At 35.9% G+C, this 20,668-nt stretch overlaps 1 protein-coding gene across 3 annotated transcripts in view; it reads right to left on the bottom strand.

Moving 5' to 3' along the window:
- LOC123676368 (calexcitin-2) overlaps positions 1-18,494 on the bottom strand; it is a 134,021-nt gene extending 115,527 nt beyond the window's left edge. Inside the window, exon 1 of one of the 3 annotated variants that reach the window (XM_045612248.1) lies at positions 18,369-18,494. The gene's annotated coding sequence lies outside the window, so the exon portion shown is untranslated. The remainder of the gene's footprint in view (positions 1-18,368) is intronic. The other 2 variants (XM_045612268.1, XM_045612255.1) reach the window with 2 other exon arrangements.
- Between the last annotated feature and the right edge of the window lie 2,174 nt (positions 18,495-20,668).

Below are 20,668 nucleotides of genomic sequence, written 5' to 3'. Positions count from 1 at the left end.
TCTGGTCTTCAGGTCTTGTTCAGGCAGAGAAATTTATGGTGCATTCACCGACCTATACCAAGCAGCTTTTGAAGCTACCACGAGCCGAGCTTCGGGTAATGGTGGGATTGCTGACAGGACACTGTCGGTGCAAATACCTTTTGTATCGCATGGGTGAGTCAACAGATGAGATCTGCAGGCTCTGTGCAAAAGAAGTAGAAACAGCCGAACACATATCATAGTTTGAAAATGTCTGGGGCAGACTCGCATAAGAACCATTCACATGGCAAAGTCAGTTCTTGATATTCACAAAGTAATAACCAAGGCTCCTAAGGATGTCGTCGGTTTCGTAAGCAGTATCCACGGCCTCCCTGGGTTTGTATGAATAGGTAGGGTCAAGAACAAAAGATCAAATTGGTCGAAGTTCCCGGAAGGCTAACAGAGCCACAACGACCCCGATTTAGTCAATAATAATAATAATAATAAACATTTGACGCCAAATAAAATCACTAATGTGTAAAAAAACAGTTTGTTTCCAATATGTCCAAGTTTTAAGAAAAGAAGTTCTTGTTACCATATGTTTTACAAATATATGTTTTTGTACTTTTATGATATTTGACTTAGAATTGGATTTGACCAGCTTTATTTTCTGAAATTTGTAATTTTGACCTGAATTGTTGATTACTTTTAATTTTGGAACCTAAAAGCCTTTTTATAGATGTGATTCTGGTTATTATGTTTCTGCCTGACCTTGCACTGTTAGGTTCAGATTGACTGTAAGTCCTGATTCGAATAACTAATGAGTTTTTATAATCGTTTGTCAGAAAAATTGTTTCTAGTTCCCTGAAGATGGCCATGTGAAACGGTCGAAAGCTTGGCTAAATTCAATAAAGAACTTAAATGAGATCCTCAAGCGAATTTCTACCCCCCTATACCACAACTTTTATGTTTTGCTTCATGACGTTTTGGATATGTCAAAATTGAAGATGCTGCAGGAGCCAGAAAGAACTCAGTTGCGCACCTAACATAAATTACCGAATATTTCTCCATCTAAATCAACCCAATCGCTGGAACGCCAATTCCTAAATCTTCGACAAGCCGACCAAATCGATTTGCACAAACTAAAAGTCATATCTTCGCGATTTGTGTTGACTCCAGCCTCCCATTAACCCCACCTCGTTGTTTATCTAACCTCCTATCTTACGGGATAAGCAAATAGCATCCCCTTCCCAGAGTCAATCTGCGGTAGCGTTTATTTATTCACATCCCCGAATCTTGTCTGATGTTTCGAATTGAGCCCGTGGCCCATCCCGGGAAGTGATCGACGGTCGTAAAATTCCCGGGTTTTACCCAGAGATGAGATTACTGGTCCCTTCCGATATCATCTTCAAAGGACGATGCGGAGTCCCCGGGCACCTGTTTCGCTCCCTGCTATCCTGGATAGAGGGGGAGGTATCTGGATAGAAAAGTATTACAGCGACGACACTGCCATTTTCAATGTTCGTAGGTCAAAATATGCGCTCGATGTATCCCCAAGTTTGCGAAACTTTATGCTCTCCCTTGGAATGAATGGGCTAGTGCTGATCATAGCTATCTGAATCTATTTACACACCTTAAATGTTGTAATATAAAAGTGGCTCCGATGTTGACGTCAGACGTTTTAGTTTGGAGAATGGTGGCCATTGAATAACTTAGCATTGTGTTTTTCCAATGGAAATGCTCTTCTCAATTTAAATTAGAATTGTATGCTATTATTCAAGTGTATGACGTCTACTAGACTAACCGAACCCGAGTAGAGTTAATCTTGTTACGTCATCGGTTACGTCATATTGTAGTAGCTTTCTGATTGGCATTCAAGTTGTATTGACGCATAGTCATATTTTGTAGTTTTATGCAATGTAATAACTTAATGATCGCGGTAAAAAACCAAATTAAACAGTTGGAATATATTTCATGAGATAAATACACTACTATATCGTTCTGTTATACTGTTATTAGACTCGGTGAATGGATAAACGAACGCTACTGGGGTCCCGCAGATTGCTTTGCGAAGAGGCTATTTGCCTATCCCAAAGATATGGTAAACAATGCAATATGGAGGTTAGTAGATGGCTGTTCTCAAAATAAATCACGATATGGCCTACTTTGGCAGAATAAACTTCGGCGACTTATCAAAGAGAGAGAAGTTGATTGGTTCGGATAGAATGCTAGGCACACCGGATGAAATCTCAATGGAGTTTGTAGTTGTTCATTTTCTTTTGAATCAGTAGGCCGATTTTAGCAATTGTTTTATTGAATTGTAGCTTCATTCTTCGGGAACATAACTGTTCAGACGCCGTCCTCAATCGGTTGTTTTTTGTTGTATACAGGGGTGAACAAAAAGAATGAAATGTTAGCTTTTATCCAGAAAACCCTGTGGAATGAAGAATGTTTATGAATAATGTCGTTGAAGGGAGAATATTTTCAAAGATGCAAAAGTAAAGGCATTACTTGATCAAGACTCGTTTTAAACGCAACAAGAATTGGCAGGATGATTGGGAGTGACGCAACAAGCTATTTCAAAACATGGGAATGATTCAGAAACAAGGAAATTGGGTGCCGTACGAGTTGAAGCCAAGAGATGTCGAACGGCGTTTGTTTGCTTGTGAAGATTTGGTTGCAAGGTACAGACAGAAGAGATTTCTGCATCGCATTGTGACATGAGACGAGAAATGGGTTCATTACGATAATCCTCAGCGCATAAAATCATGGGAATATCCCGGCCATGGTTCCTCGTCGACGGCCAAACCGAATATTCACGGTCCCAAGGTCATGCTCAGTATTTGGTGGGACCAGCTCGTCGTAGCGTATTATGAGTTGTTAAAACCGACTAAAACAATCACAGGCGATCGTTATCGAACATAATTAATGCGTTTGAGCCAAGCATTGAAAGATAAACGGTCGCAAAACAACGAGAGACATGATGAAGTGATTTTACAGCATGACAATGCTCGCGATATTGGTCAAGATATACTTGTTGTCAAGATATACTTGTTGTCAAGATATACAGGTGGTCAAGATATACTTGTTGTCAAGATATACTTGTTGGTCAAGATATACTTGTTGGGATATTGGTCAAGATATACTTGGAAACGTGGAAATGGAAAGTCCTCCCCACCCACCTTATTCTCCAGACGTTGCTCTCTCGGACTATAACTTGTTCCGATCAATGGCACACGGCCTGGCTGACAAGCACTTCCGGTCTTATGAAGAAGTAAAAAATTGGATCGATTCGTGGATCGTTTCAAAAGATGACCAGTTTTTTCAACTTGAGATTCGTACGCTGCCCGAAATATGGAAGAAAGTAGAGGCCAGCGATGGACAATACTTTGAATTATAAATGTATAACCAGTTTTTCGCAATAAAGCCTCGAATTTCGAAAAGAAACGGCGGAAGCAATGTTGTACGCCTATGTACCATAGAACAAATTTCCACTTAATGCTCTTCTTCTTTCCCATAACTCCTGTCATAACCTCGACGCGAGTATGCATCTCGTTTTTGAGCGTTCGTTCTTTATTAATACGACTAGATTTATTTCTCCGCTACGTTTTCCTGACACCGTATTCAAAGCGTAACAAAGAGACCGCCAAAGAGATACGGGTGTCGTATCCATTTGTAATTATTTTCACGGGATAGTGTTTCACTTTGGCAACAATACTATTAATTAATGTAAATATAGAACGGGAGCGGAGAGTGATTATTTATTGTACTTAGGTATAATTAGAGAGGAGCGGAGGAGGAGACAAAGGAATCCAGGCACCGTTGGAATATTTGGGGATTTTATTGTTTTACCCGGTAGTTGGAGGTTTTCCTGTTGTACAGACTGTTAACCGAGTTCTGTGATCGATTATTTTGTTAGGTTAGGAAGTCACTTCGGTTGGGAATTTCGTTATGAAGTTCTAGCAAGGATGGAAGCAATTTAATAATCGACTATAGAGCTTCTAGTAAGCTGTAGCACCTCCAGCAAAAACTGAAAATCCTGTGTAAGATGGAAAAGCTTTTCAATAATCATTATTGAATTTTTTGAGGCCCAAATGCCACAATTCTGATTATTACCGTAGCCTTCGAGGTGAATTTGAGTCTTATCACTGAAGATGATTTTTCGATGATAATCTTGTGGCGACAAAAAGCAACTAGACATAATGTCTGTGTTTAGCCAATTTTTTCGTCACTTAATATAAATGTACCTGCATTAGTGTAACAATGGTCTTTCGTGGTATAGTATATCCAAAGTCACTTGAACTAGTCTATAAAAACGCTTGGCCATAGATATCCCTTTGAAGTGGATACCGCGATCCGCTTAATACCAGGGTTTATTTGAAAGTATTTTTAGGCAATAAATTCACTGGCACCAAAAGAATTTCTGGAAACTTGGACAACCCTACTATAATCGAAATATTCAGCTTCCTCCAAGTGACTTTGGATATACTATACTTGTACATACAACATTCTCATTCATAAGGTTCTCAGAAAGATTCAATAGAAAATATCTTTCCCTTATCCTAATTAGTGTGCAGCCACCATGATACCATTGCGCAGGCATGCAACTTAGAGAATAAGAAAAGGAAGAAGAAATTCACGGTGTACAATATGATTTTATGTTTGTAACCCAGGTATAAAACTGGCAAGAGAAGAGTTCAAGGGGGTAAGTTACGAGGTGAAGACCAGTTGAGTTAGTAGAGTGTTGGAGGAAGTTTCCAAGTGCTGTACCACAATAAAGTTGTCGTCTGTCGTCCATCAGCGTATCAATAATCCCCACGAAAACGTGATATCTCAAAATCTAAATCATTTTGATACATTTCAAGGATCCAACCGGCAAAAATTCGAAGTTGCTGGTGATCGACCGGTTTGAGTATTTGTGTTAACTGAACTTTAAAAGCCTTCAGATCTATGTCTTTAAGCAAAATACGGTATAAAGTTTTTTGTGCATGGCCTAATTCCCAAGATCAACGTGGAACCGACAAACCTGGATTTTCGTAAACATTACAGATTACAGCAGCGATATTCTCAGTTGTTCTTGAGCGACGCACACGATTTTGATTCTTAACATCACTAATTTATCCCAACAGCTCAAATTTTTCCACCAATTTTTCTAGTGTCCACCGAAAAGGGGATTCACGAGGACCCAAATACTTTTCTTTTTGTGACTTCAAATTTTTCACCTTATTTGTAGTGACTTTTAACAATTTCAATGCTTTGTTGAAGCGTGTATCGTTCAATTTTCAGTAATGACATATTTCACTTGTCAAGTGTCAAAAGATGACAGTTTTGAAAGTGACAGCTACCTAGATAGCAGGCTCTTGAAACTGAAATCAAGTGGTATTGCAAAACCTTTTATAAAGAAGTCTTCAATTTATATTTGAATCTTCAAATGGATACTGGATTATTAAAATCTATAAAAATGAAATTTCCATAATGATTTTCAAGAGAGCGAAGAGCCAATGTTAATTCTCCGATGGCCATGGTCAATTCACTCCTAAATGAACATTTAATTTTGTTTCGTTTAATAAAACTATTTACCAATCTCAAAGGCCCTTTTTGTACTCAGTTTTTATTCTTATTCCTTGATGGGATCAAATGTCAAAGTAAAAGACAATACCTTTTACGTGTATCTCTGTGTTAAGCCTAATCAAGCTTAATTTCAACATACCAAAACATCAATGTGCTCAACGAAAATATTTCTGCCGTTTGAAAAGAATCCTTTAGAAGATGCAGAGAGCTATTTCTATATTGAAACGGTCGGTATATATGTCACAACAAAAAGGAAGATAATGAAAGCATTTCGCGTTATTTTTCTGATAGATGGAAATGGGGAAGGAATGATTGATGAATTTCTCAACGTAGGCACGAGTGGATGTTGAATTTGAGGTACAGAGGAAAAATTTGAATTCTAAAGGGCTATAAATTCTTGTGATTTTCAGGAAATATTTTTTTTTATATACAGATTTTTGTGCAACAACTTTGACATTCGGTAGAACAACCGTTTTCATGAAAAAGAATTTCTTTGAACATATATTCTAACAAGCTTCGTTTTCGAGATACAGTGTGTTTTTTGAATTTTGCCCGTTTCTTTCTGAGGCAATAATCAAACGAACCACCCGGTATATTTTCTTCATATTTGGCAAATATGTTCCTAATTGAGAGCCCAAACGTATCATGCAATAACCGCCTTGAAAATCCAGGTCCGGGTTGACAAAAAATCATGAATCGTTTGAATCTTCGAAACAACACCGTGTACATCGGAATTTTGAAAATCTGTTTTAATATTCGAAAACACCACTAAAAACTAAACTGAGACGTGTACTTCAAAGTTTCGCGCAGACAGTTTTACTGCACAAATTTTCAACGTAAAAGTGAAGTTTTTGAGAACTTGGATACCTGAAAGTGGTTTGAAGTGACTTTTAACAATGAATCATCAAAAATATTGAATCCATAATTATTTCAACATTACTTTGTAATTCATTCTTACATTGGTTTTCCTTTTTATAGCTGTATACTATTTCAGTTTCTAGGGAAAACCAATGTGAAAATGAATTACAAAGTAATGTTGAAATAATTATGAATTCAATATTTTTGATAATTCATTGTTAAAAGTCACTTCAAACCACATTCAGGTATCCAAGTTCTCAAAAACTTCACTTTTACGTTGAAAATTTGTGCAGTAAAACTGTATGCGCGAAAATTTTGAGTACACGTCTCAGTTTAGTTTTTAGTGGTGTTTTCGAATATTAAAACAGATTTTCAAAATTTCGATGTACAGGGTGTTGTTTCGAAGATTCAAACAATTCATAATTTTTTGTTAACCCGGACCTGGATTTTCAAGGCGGTTATTGCATGATACGTTTGGGCTCTCAATTAGGAACATATTTGCCAAATATGAAGAAAATATACCCGCTGGTTCGTTCGATATGTCCTCAGAAAGAAACGGGCAAAATTCATAAAAACACCCTGTATCTCGGCTACGAAGACAGTAAGACCCAATAAATGGGGTATCTCCAGAACCGCCTTGGTGCCGCCTATGCACCCGTCAAGTATTTTCCGTTTCCCAATGAAACACCCTGTATAAACTTTTCTTCGTGAAAACAGTTGTTTTATCCAACGTCAAAGTTACTGAACCAAAATCTGGACCACCCTGTATGTATTCATTTGAGTAAAGTGAAAATTCATTCAAAATTTGAATAATTTCAATTAATCATCCTTTTTTCAAATTAACAATATAATTCGACTTAAACACACATCTCCTTCCTCCGTCAACAACACCAACAACCCAACGGGGATAATTCCTCTTTTTGCCCAATTCGACTCCACTCGTTCCCCGTTATTTTCATCGGAAAAACAACCCCCGGGTCGCATTCCAACCCTTGGCAGTTTTTCGGCAACCGTAATTATAAGGTCGTTAATTCCTAGGCCCCAGTTTTGTGTTCTCCTTGCCGCCATTAGCCACATCATAAATAAGCGCCATCTCTGTCGGTCCACGACAGAAAGATGCTGCGGAACTTTTTGCTGTGTCACCGACGATATTCGTTTTTAACGATTCGTTGGCCATCGGCCGGTCGGAAAAGTTGGAGGAAATCGCTAAGACAGAATTATATATTTTGGGAGGCGAAGGGGAAAGTTTCTGGAAAGGATTTGCCCAAGAGTGGACCGGGATTGGGCTGGGTCTACTTGGAAAGATATTGATGGTTTTCTTTGAACGACTTTCGGAGTATTACAGTTTGATTTTGTCGAAAATTATTACACCAGTAATAGTAAAATTTGGCGACAAAAAACAATTCGGTTCGTATTCGATTCGTTTTCGGTAGCCGCCGGAAAGGTGTAAAGCAGTGATACGGTGTGTGTTCGGTACCTAATAGACAACTAATAGAACCGAAAGCCCCCTCGACACGAATCGGTTTCCATTCGGGTCCAGAGTTCACAAAAGCAATTGGTCGTTTACACACATACGGTTTAGTTTCGGTTCGGTCAAGTTTTCGGCAAGGAAAAATATTATTTTATTTTCATTTTCTCATTTTGAATTTTGTAATTTACATTTGGCAATGTCTGATTCACTTGACATTGCTATTGAGCGGCTGATTAAATCAGTCCAATCAATCCAGCCGTGAAATCAAACCTTATACTAACCGAATGTGTGTGAAGAGTTTTCATTCGTTTTAGGCGCTACCGAAAACGAATCGAATACGCACCTAACCGAATCGAATCGTATAAGTGTAAAACGAGTCTTAGTGTAACAATAGTCTTTCATGGTACTTGTGCATACAACTTTCTCATTCATAAGGTTCTCAGAAAGTTACATTAGAGGATATCTTTCCCCTACCCTAATTAGTGTGCAGGTACCATGATACTATTGCGCAGGCATACAACTTAGAGAATAAGAAGAGGAAGAAGAAATTCACGGTGTACAATATGATTTTATGTTTGTAACCCAGGTATAAAACTGGGAAAGGGGGAGTTCAAGGGAGTAAGTTACGAGGTGGTGACCAGTTGGGTTAGTAGAGTGTTCAAGGATGTTTCCAAGTGCTGTACCATAATTAAGTTCTCGTCTGTCGTCCATCAGTGTTTTAATAATCCCCACGAAAATGTAATACCCTAAAAATAGTCCATATTCTAATATAGTTATAGGGGTTTTGGGATAAGAGGTTTCACTTTGACATTAAAATTGATGCACAGCTTAACGTTTCTATGAGAATTATCAGTGGAAATATTAGATCTACACCTTTACATTGGTTACCAGTGCTATCACATATACTTCCGCCTAATATTCGTAGACAGGTTGCAGTCAAGAAACCTTGGGATAAATTTAGTTTCTACCCGAACTTATTTCCAATTGTATCTTACCTCCCAGATACTAGAACTGCCAGATTAAAGTCACACAAACCTTTATGGATTAATACCTTCCTCTAATCTAATGAAAGTGACAAGGAAATTTGGGTTTCGGAATAGAGTTCTTGTAATTTCTTCAACCAAAGTCTAATATTTGATGCTTTAGAGAAAATTCTAGGTTCCAATCTTCCTAGGAAATTTTGGTGTATTTCGAATAGACTGGTCATGGTCGTTGCAATAGTATGCTCTTCAAATAGCGTTCTATTGAAAGTCCACTATATGAGTATGGTGTAGAAGAAACTATTGACCACTTGGTGAATACTTGTCCAAGTTATAAATTTCATGGTGGTTGCCAAGCTATCCATTCAGTTAACTGAATGTGTCGCTAACTTCAAATCAATATAATGGAAACTAACATTTATTACTCCTTTCGAGTTCTTTTTTTTTTTGTTTTCAGATTTAATTATAAAGTCACCGTTGCTGAAGATGAAGGATGGAGAAGATTTTTTAGATGAAGAGGAAGCCCTTTAATATAAATATGTCAGCTTATTTTGTAAACAAATGTACAAACCAGTCACTGAACCTATACGGGAAGACAAATTTTTTGATCAGGTTTTTATCTGTGCTCTCGTATCATAGGTTGAAATGTATGATGCCCCGTTTACATTTCTTCTGCTACTACTGAGATTACCAATCACCAATGCTTTATTGTTTGAAGTTGATAATTTTTTGTATTGCTTTATCTCAAAAGAATATATTAAAAAGGCCCAAGTTAAAATCTTAACCTATGGCCTACGTCAAAAAGTACCATAGATAAATGATGACAAGTGGGGTATTTCTGAATCAGAATTTCATAGAGATTATGAGTATGATATAAAAATTGGACATTCCCATTTGAAAAACAAGGAGGTATCGTGTTTCGCCACTCTCGGACCAGCCTGTAGAGTCAAAAATAATTTAAGCTTAATTAATTCAAGAATTTTAGATGAACCACTTTTCGATTAAAATATTCGTGGGAATTATTTCGTTTTATTTCATTCCACCCTGTATTTTCCTTTCACCCCAAACGCCTACGTCTGTTCCAACCAACACCAGCATTCTGGATAAAATTAATTTCCCTCCGCGCTGATCTTATTTGCAGAAAAGACTCAGTCATCTTTGACATTGCCAACGGTACGTCAACCCGACTTTGCCGCCATATTGGAGGTGATAAATGCGCCCTTGTAGAGTTTAACGCTTAAGGAGAGAAGGGGTGAGGTCTCATATCCAGGATTTATGGATGCTGCACGGCGTTTTTCTATAATTCATCCTTTTAAGGGAGGGAGAGATGAATGGTCTTTGGTTCTTTTTCGGTATAAGCGAGGTCGAAGGTATACGGAAGTTTGGCATACAATAAATCGTGGACAGGAAGACGTGTGTTTCAGCAGGGAGAAGGTTCACCCTGTATGAAACCCGAAACTGCTCTTTTGATAGGGTGTTTTTTTTAGAGCTATATAACTTTAAATTGCAATAAAACAACGATGGATTATTCGATTGACATGAATTTTATTTATCCGCAAGAAAATCTTGTGGCGTAATATTTTAAATATGATTTCTCTAATTCTGTGGTTATTCCGTTCATTCTTCCACATCTTGTAGAACAAAATCGTGCGAGAATATATCAGAAACGCACAGTTTTCATGGTTATATTTAATTATTCTATGTTGGTACTCCGAACTTTCCGCCACGGTTTTATCTGTCAATTCATCAATTTGCTTTGAAGAAATCAGTTCTGCCAACCAACATTTTTCAATGCAAAAATCACTAAATTATATTTATGGAAATATTTCATTAATTTCAATGAAAATGCAATGAATTAGAGAAAATAATGTATAATACTCGTACAGAAGGATCATTCTACCACTCGTTCATTCCAAAACTCGCCACTTCGTGGCTCGTTTTTGAATTTTGAACTCGTGGAAGAATATCAATGCCTTCTGCACTTGTATTATAAATAACTATTCTGGCATATGACCGCCACGGCTGGCTCGGATGTAGTCCAATCTGGACGTCCAATATTCGATGACTTTTTCCAACATTTGTGCCCGTATATCGGCAATAACACGGCGAATGTTGTCTTCCAAATGGTCAAAGGTTTGTGGCTTATCCGCATAGACCAATGACTTTACATAGCCCCACAGAAAGTAGTCTAGCGGTGTTAAATCACAAGATCTTGGAGGCGAATTTACAGGTCCAAAACGTGGAATTAGGCGGTCACCAAACGTGTCTTTCAATAAATCGATTGTGGTACGAGCTGTGTGACATGTTGCGCCGTCTTGTTGAAACCATAGGACATCATGGTTGTTCAATTCATAAATGAAAAAGTTAGTAATCACGGTTCTATACCGATCACCATTGAGTGTAACGTTCTGGCCATCATCGTTTTTGAAGAAGTACGGACCAATAATTCCACCAGCCTATAAAGCGCACCAAACAGTCAGTTTTTCTGGATGTAACGGTGTTTCGACATACACTTGAGGATAAGCTTCACTCCAAATGCGGCAGTTTTGTTTGTTGACGTAGCCATTCAACCAGAAGTGCGCTTCATCGCTAAACAAAATAAAATGGACGTAGTGCGCGATACGTATTTCGCACAGAACTATTATTTTAGAAATAAAATTGCACTATTTTCAAGCGTTGTTCAGGCGTGAGTCTATTCATGAGAAATTGCCAACCTAAACTGAGAATAAATCCCTTAACAGCTGTTAAATTGGTCGTCATCTTGAACAGTAATGCCAACTTAAAGTTATATACCTTGAAGAAAACACCCTATATTTACTTGATCCGGCTCGAAGGACCAAAAAATGTGTGATTTTATTTGGCTCGAAGTACCAAAATGTTGTTTCTTCTAGCTCGAAGTACCAAAAATGTTGCTTCTTGTCCGTTGAACTGTGTAATGTTGATTGTGGAAAAAGGAAAATACGATAATGATTTTAACTTATTTTAATTTTTAAGCAAGAGAACCCTTATGCACTGATTAGAATTGTAATTGTAATATTATAGAAGCACTCGATAGAGGTGATAGCATGATGCGAGTAAGCATAGAGTTGAACTATAGATAAATTCATCTTTTTCCTGTACAAGCCTTAACATAGGGATATCTAGGTTTTGCACAATTTTGCTATAATTATGCACGCCTATGGAACGGCGAGTGTGGTTGTTTTCATGGATTTTTGGAACTTGAATCGAATACATAATAATCGAATAATAGTCCAGTCTAAGAAGGTTAGTTTATTTGTAGGGGTTTCTGTAGAGACAGATAAAATACGCCAATTTTCAACGATCGTTTGAGCCAGAACAGATTTCGGACAAAAAACTTGATGGAAGAAATTTGAGTCAGAAGGACATTCACAAAAAATTGATATTTTCCGAAGAAATCAAAACTTCCCTGTGAAAATCACATATTGACTGGACTACGCTCGGGACTACGTATTTAAATTTTATTTACCGAAAAGGTGATCACAATTGGCCACCGATATCTTCTGATTTAACACCTTTAGACTTTTTTCTGTATGGCTACGCTACGAGGAAGATAAGGTGTATGCCAATACTCTACAATCGATTCAAGACCTTATAGATGGAAGTCGTGAGATTTCTTAGATCTGCAAAAGCTGGGTAGATGGGAATAATGTAAGGTTGCCAGATTATATTCAGAAAAAAATATGATGAGGAAAATTGCAATTGCGCAGATGATCCAGATGGGAGACGTATCGATGAGAAATTTTCCACATAATATGCAGAAACGCGTGGAAAGTTGAAAGTTGGAAGTCATGAGAGATGTATCATCTGTAATCAGTAGCAGTTAAGTAAAAGAATAACTGACAATAAATAACAAAGAAATCACTTTCAATTTTGTAAATTGTCAAAAGTTTGAAATTCATGTTATATACGAAATATAATTCACATTAATACATAGGGTACTATGGCATTATAAATTGATAATGATAACTAATGTTTTATCAGAAACTAAAGAATTTTTCCATAAGCTTCAATATTATGTTCCCCATAATTATGAATTAAGTATCTAGAAGCATAAAAAGATCATAACAATGGATGATGCGCTGTCGGTAAAGTATATGTATAATAATTCCATGCACTTTATTACTTTCCATAATGTTTGTTACGCCACTTTACGCTTTGTGTTCAACTTCAAAAACAGTTCTGGAAATTTTTCGAATATCATGAAAGGACTAAGTTCCATGAATCTCATTTATTATCAACTAAAAAATATCGATAAAACTCATTCAACCCATTCAGCTCATTTCAAAAATATCGCTAAGCTAAAGAGATTGTTTCAGTTCAATAGAAAATCAATCTTGCCCAAACTTTAATAATTCTAGAAAACAGTTCTGTATTGTTTCCCAATGAATGAAATACGTGTTTGAGGTTGCATTTTTCCATCCATCACAATACCACAATGAAAATTATCACGATTGCGCGAATAATGGACCACAAAATAGCTAGCCAAATAGAACCTTACGCAGATTGGTCAATTAAATAATTTAAATATTTACCATACACTCGAGAATTGGACGTTTGAATGCATCAACTGCATCATTCTTCCTAGAATTCCGCTTCTATTGTTGTTCTTTATTGTCGTTCTTTTGATTACGAAATTTTAAACATAAGTACTAGATATCTCGGTAAATATTGCATCGTTTTCATATCAGAAGTTGTTTAGCAATTTAGGCTCTAAAATCCGTTTTTACATTTATATTTATGATTTTTTGCTGTGTTTTGGTTTGTTGTTTCAATAACACTTAGAGTTGTTCGAAGAAACAGAGTTTATCAATGGATTTAGCTCACGAAATATTTCAAATCTTCGATTTTTTTTTCGATTCGAAAAATGTATAATATCCTAGAGTATTATAGTTACTTATTTTCAATTATATTTATGTTTTTCAGTTGTATTTAACTAATTCTTTATGTCTCAATAATGGACGTATCAGACGATGTCCTGCCTGAAATTCAGGATTCCTTTGAGTGGTTCATTTCATTCCTCAAATAACGGGTGTTTTTTTTCGAGGTATACCACTTTAACTTGGCATTACTGTTCAAGATGGCGACCGATTTTACAGCTGTCAAGTGATTTATTCTCAGTTTGGTTTGGCAATTCATCATGAATAGACTCACGCCTGAACAACGCTTGTAAATATTGCAATTTTATTTCGAAAATAATGGTTCTGTGCGGAATACGTATCGCGCACTACGTCCATTTTATTTTGTTTAGCGATGAAGCGCACTTCTGGTTGAATGGCTACGTCAACAAACAAAACTGCCGCATTTGGAGTGAAGCTAATCCTCAAGTGTATGTCGAAACACCGTTACATCCAGAAAAACTGACTGCTTGGTGCGCTTTATGGGCTGGTGGAATCATTGGTCCGTTTTTCTTCAAAAACGATGATGGCCAGAACGTTACAGTCAATGGTGATCGGTATAGAGCCATGATTACTAACTTTTTCATTCCTGAATTGAACAACCATGATGTCCAGGAGCTGTGGTTCCAACAAGACGGCGCAACATGTCACACAGCTCGTGCCACAATCGATTTATTGAAAGACACGTTTGGTGACCGCCTAATTTCACGTTTTGGATCTGTGAATTGGCCTCCAAGATCTTGTGATTTAACACCGCTAGACTACTTTATGTGGGGCTATGTAAAGTCATTGTTCTATGCGGATAAAAGCCACAAACCCTTGACCATTTGGAAGACAACATTCGCCGTGTTATTGCCGATAAACGGCCACAAATGTTGGAAAAACTCATCGAAAATTGGACGTCCAGATTGGACTACATCCGAGCCAGCCGTGGCGGTCATATGCCAGAAATCATATTTAAAATGTAATGCCACCAGATTATCTTGCGGATAAATAAAATTCATGTCAATCAAATAATCCATCGTTGTTTTATTGCAATTTAAAGTTCTATAGCTCTTAAAAAAACACCCTTTATTATGTTGTGCACAAATAAAATTATTATATTATAACCCAAAAGAGCTATAGTTTTGCGAACTTCAACTGAAAAATGTTCAACATGTTCGCAATGAATTTTTACAATGTCAAATGTTATGTGTTGTTGAAGCGTGTATCATTCCATCTTTATTAATGACTCAGTTTTTATTTGTCAAATGTCAAAATATGTGGCAGCTGTCCAGATAGCAGGTTATCCAAAATGAAAGAAAACACTTTGGCGCCACCCTGTATAAAAACCTCCTCAACTCAATCATCGCCCAAATTAAAAAATCGCCATTTTTTCGTCGAATTAATCCAACGAGATAAGATGTACGAGTTTCCTGATTTGATTCCCGCATAAATAATTTAGGCTTTCGCCTAAGAACGCCACGTCCTTATGCATATTCAGTGGGGCCAACCGAACGATTCAATTAGACGGATCCATGATGCGCCCGAGAAATCCAAATTAGGGCGTGGATTTAGGAAACGAATTCGCGAAACGAAAAATACGTTTTTTTTTTTTGGTCCCGAGGGAGAGAGGGGAAGACAGGGGGATGGTTAGCGCGTTAACGCCAACTAATTTAATAAAAGTATATCGCAATTACTTCGTAAGACGGCCGGTAGGGGGGCTGCGAATTTCCAGAGAGATGTAATATCTGTCTCATCTCCGGCTGATGGCAGTCATCAAGAAGCTGTGGGGTTCAAAAATTGTTTTAGGGGTCTTGGAACGATTGGGGGATGCTTCGTTTTTGTTCTCGTCGAACAGGGTTTTTGGCTGAGATTAGCTGAACTGATTGACTTAATTTAAAAAATAACTAATTTACGTTAGTTATTTTTTAAATTAAGTTTACGTAAATCACTTATATTCTTAATAATAATAATAACTTGAGAGTTCTAATCAATGATAAATTCGAAGTATCCAGGCTTCACTTTCTGTGCCTAATTTTTAGTCTTTCAAGAATTCAAATAGAATAGAATTCAATGAGAACGCAATGTTATTTTGTTTTTTTTCAAGTGAAAATACAAATCAATATTTTATTTTTGAATGCATGTTTCATTGTGCCAGTTATTCGAAACTTTTATGATCTCAAATGCAATAAATGTGAGATAAGCTATCCATATATTCATCGTCTAATAATTGCATGAATTAGATTTTCTTCGTATGTTAGTAACAAATAAGGACAGTACTTTCCCTCTATAATTGAGGATTTTTCTCAATATCAACCCAATAAAAGCAATTTTTCCGAGAAAACAGCCTCGATATACAGACGGACATACGAACATTTTATTCTTCTTCTTCTTCTTCAGGTGCAGGAACATTTTATGTTTCAAAACAAATCTAAGAAACATTGGAAATGAATGATAAACTGAAAATAAAATTTATTTTTTTATGGACGATATCACATAAAATATCGTCCATAAAGGACGATATCACATAAAATTTTGAACTAAAAAGCCTTCGTGCATTATTACTAGCTAACGAAGAAATCCTCAAGATATTTCCTAAGTATTTTCAGAGTTTTTATTATCGTAATTGAGAATAATTATCTCTCATGGTTTTAGAATAAATAAATGCGAGATCTCCTCTAATTTTGTATCATGAACTTTTATGGTTTCAGAAGAAAGAAATGTGAGATGATATATCCATATGTTTTTTGATCTTCTCATATTCAAATTGATCAGGATTCCTTCTCATGTTTTATTTCAAGGTTTGTAGAAAATTATGTAGAAACTGAATGAATAAAATTTGATTGATTGATTGATGTTAGTAACGGAAAAAAAAAACGGAATACAAAAGTTCTTTCTATGTGGACAAAACCGCAAAAAATTCACAACGGAAAACGCCATATGCATTATTTCGATGCATAAAATATGCTTAATCTCGAAAAAGAAGAAATACTCAACATATTTTCCCAATTTTTTCCAGGATTTTTGGGCACATCTCAAAATTTTCATTATCCTTAATTTTTATATCGTAATTGAGAATTCATTATCATGAACTTTTATGGTTTCAAAATAAACAAATGTGAAATGATCTATTCATATTTTTTTTGATATTCTAATACTTGAATGAATCGGATTTCCGTCTTAGGTTCGTAACAAATTTCATTTATAATTAAATTTTTTTTTTCACTTTTCCAAAGCTGATTGCATCAAACTTTTACTTCCTCAATACCAACAGACTATAAGTAATAATTTCTGAGTACCTGAACAAAGCTAAAAAGCGTTAAAATCAAGGAAAAACGGAAAATAAAATTTCTTTCTATATGGACAAATCCGCACAAAATTTTAAACGAAAAACCCATTTGCATTATTTTTATTTAACGTAAAATATGAGCAATCTGGCAAACGAAGAACTACTCAACATATTTCCTCATTTTTTTTTTCAGAATAATCTGGCAAATTATAAAATTTTCATTTCCTTCACCGTTCATTTCGTAATTGACAATTTTGTATCATGAACTTTTAAGGTTTCAGAAGAAATAAATATCAGATGATATGTCCATATGTTTTTTGATCTTCTCATACTTAAATTAATCGGATTTCCTTCCTATGTTAGTACAGTATATCCAAAGTAACTTGGAGGAAGATGAATATTTCGATTGTACAATGTTTGTCCAAGTTTCCAGAAATTCCTTTGGGGTCAGTGAATTTATTGCCTAAAAATACTTTCAAATAAACCCCTGTATTTAGCGGTTCGCGGTATCCACTTCAAAGGGAAATCTATGGCCAAGCGTTTTCATGGACTAGTTCAAGTGACTTTGGATATACTATAACAAGTTTCTTTTATAATTTAGATTTTTTTTTTCACACTTCCAAAGCTGGTTGCATCAAACTTTTACTTTCTCAATATCAACAGACTAGAAGTAATTGTTTCCGAGTAACGAAACAGCTGAGATATACAGACGGACGTACGAACATTTATTTTTTTTAAACAAAGCTAAGGATCATTAAAATCAAGGAAAACGGAAAATAAAACTTCTTTCCATGTGGACAAAGCTACATAAAATTTCAAACGAAAATCACATCTGCATTATTTTTATCTAACGTAAAATATGCGCAATCTGGCAAACGAAGAACTACTCAACATATTTCCTCATTTTTTTTTTTCAGAGTAATCTGGCAAATTTTGAAATTTTCATTTTCTTTAATGTTCATCTCGCAATTGAAATTTTGTACCATAAACCTTTATGCTTTCAGAAGAAATAAATTTGAGATGATATATCCATATGTTTTTTAGTCTTCTGAATGAAAGTTTCATTTATAATTGATAATTTTTTCGCTTTTTCAAAGCTGATTACACCAAACTTCTTCTCTCTAAATATCAACAGACTAGAAGCAATAGTTTCCGAGTAAACAGTCCTGAAATACAGACAGTCATACGAACATTTCACGACGAACAACCGAACATAAAAAACTTAATAAATTTAAAAAAAAACAAAAATCAAAAATAAAATTTTTGCCTCCGAAGACGATCCCCACGTAAAAAAAAAATCGGCCATCGCAAAAAGTTCCGTTAGAAGTTCAGTGACAACTCACCGTATTCTCCTTCAGCCGGCGCGTCAACTCGGGGGCGTAACTTCCTGGAGGAATCCTGGTTCGGAGCACTTGGAGCACGTCGAGAGCACGATTGAACGGGAGGACGGCTCCACTTGACGGCGTCGCTCCGACGTCGACGTCTAGTCCTGCGCCGCGCACTATCCCCCCGCAAGGACGACAGCCTTGCGAAAGAAGTTTCACCGCGGTCGACATCCGGAGGACGATTTTTTTTTCAAAAGGTCCAAACACGCGAAGAATAGGAAGAAGTCACAAGTTCTGTGGTTGTTGCGATTCTGTGGGTCTTGGTTCTTTTCACCTACGTGAAAACAAGAGCTGTTGAACTCTTGTTTGAATTCGTGTTTTTTTCGAGAGGTCCAAACACGCGAAGAATAGGAAGAGGAGGTTCTATGGTTCTAACGATTCTGTGGGTCTTAAACTCTTTTTTGAATTCGTGTGTTTACCAAAGGTCCAAACACGTGAAGAATAAGAAGAGGTGGTTCTATGGTTGTTTCAATTCTGTGGGTTCTGGCTCTTTCCTGAAAAATATGAGAAAATAACTGACATGATACTTTCAACATAACGTTATTTATCACTTTTTTGAACTATTTTTTTGTATTTTAGAATACAATTTCTCAATAGAGTATTTATATCCTATTTTAACAGTTAGACGTTCGTGCTGAAGGATAACACATACACATTATTAGGGAAAGTGACCTTGTCAAATTGGCTGAATTTTTGAAATGTTGTAGTTCAAGTCATTTCAAACGAAAAGTTCACTAGGTACAAAATTTTCTATAGGCTAATTTTGAAGCTAGTAGCCTCTGAAAACTCTCATTTGTTGATAATCACATTCTGAGTAATTAAGATATGAGCAGTTATTATATTAATATGAGATACTATTGAAAGCATTGTCCTTTGGCGTTGTTACATTTGGTCAAATTTGGAGTGTTCCAGCTATTCAAAAGTTTTAAAGTTCAATTATTTGAAATGGTTAGAAATCGCCTTAGCGATCTACAATCGAAAAATATTCATGAATCCTATTCTTCACCTTAATCTACACCACAATCGAAAAAATATATGGAGTGTTCCATTCAAAAGAAAGCGAAAGATATATTCGAAATGTTTCGTACTGAAAAATCCATCTATTCGTATATTTCAATTTCAATTTATATTGATACCGTAAAAATCCCTGACGTTACAATAATAGATTTGAAAGAAAATATTTCCAAGGACCTTTTATAGACACTCCATATATTTTTTCGAATATGATGAGAATAATATGTAGAATAGGATTCATAAACATTTTTCAATTGCAGATCACTAAGGCGATTTGAGTCCATTTCCGAATAATTGAACTTAAGAAATTGGAAGTAGCTGGACACCCTGTATAATTGACCAAACATAACAACACCAAAAAGCAAAGCTTTAAATTACATGTGATATTATTGACTGTTTAAATATTGGTTATTCAGAATAGTGAAAACTAACCAGGATAATTTTTTGTATTGTTTAACAATAGAGAACAATTGAGAGTTTTCAGAGGCCTCTAGAGTCAAAACTAGACTATTGAAAATGTTTTGCCTATTGAAATTTTTGTTTGGAATGACTTAGACTATAACATATTAAAAATTTAGTCAATTTGACAGGAGACCACTTTTCCTAATAAAGTATCCTTTATACTCTTTAGAGCGAACTTCAAACCGTTAGAGTAGAATACAGTATTTCAATTGAGTAGGCTGAAAAGTAGCGAAAAAACTAGTCAAATATGTTCCCAAGTTCAAAAGTTATCATGATATTAAATTTTTAGCTCTTATTGCTATGTCTACTTTGAACACTCAATAACTCAGCGTTGACCAGAGTTTTCTAGTCATTTTTCTCATTGAGGACATAAAAGTCTACAAAAAACTGAGGTCTAAAATCTTCAAATCAGAGATTGGACTTTTCTAATGAATCACCCTGTTTAAAGAATAGTCACGTCAAGATTCATGCAAAATTTCATGTGGACAATATCATTGGGAACCTCAAAAAAAAAAAAAAAAATCAAACAGAATATCAAAACAACTGTGTATAGGTAGGTAGCTGGTTGGTATATGTGATCTTCAAGGGTCTTTAAGTCACGTAAGTGACAATTCATTTCAGGCACAACATGTCTCAACAAAGAATAAAGGCTATACTCAATAGGGCTATTCGATGGGAAAAAAATTCAGGTCATAACATTTGATTAAATGAACATATTGACATTCTTAAAGGTTATTTTTTTAAAATAGCAGTGTATTTCAGACCACCTGTAGAGTGATCCC

Source organism: Harmonia axyridis, chromosome 1 (genome assembly GCF_914767665.1).
Source record: "Harmonia axyridis chromosome 1, icHarAxyr1.1, whole genome shotgun sequence".
Taxonomy (NCBI): domain Eukaryota; kingdom Metazoa; phylum Arthropoda; class Insecta; order Coleoptera; family Coccinellidae; genus Harmonia; species Harmonia axyridis.
Note: the sequence above shows the minus strand (reverse complement) of the source record. Positions and strands in the feature narration are given on the sequence as shown.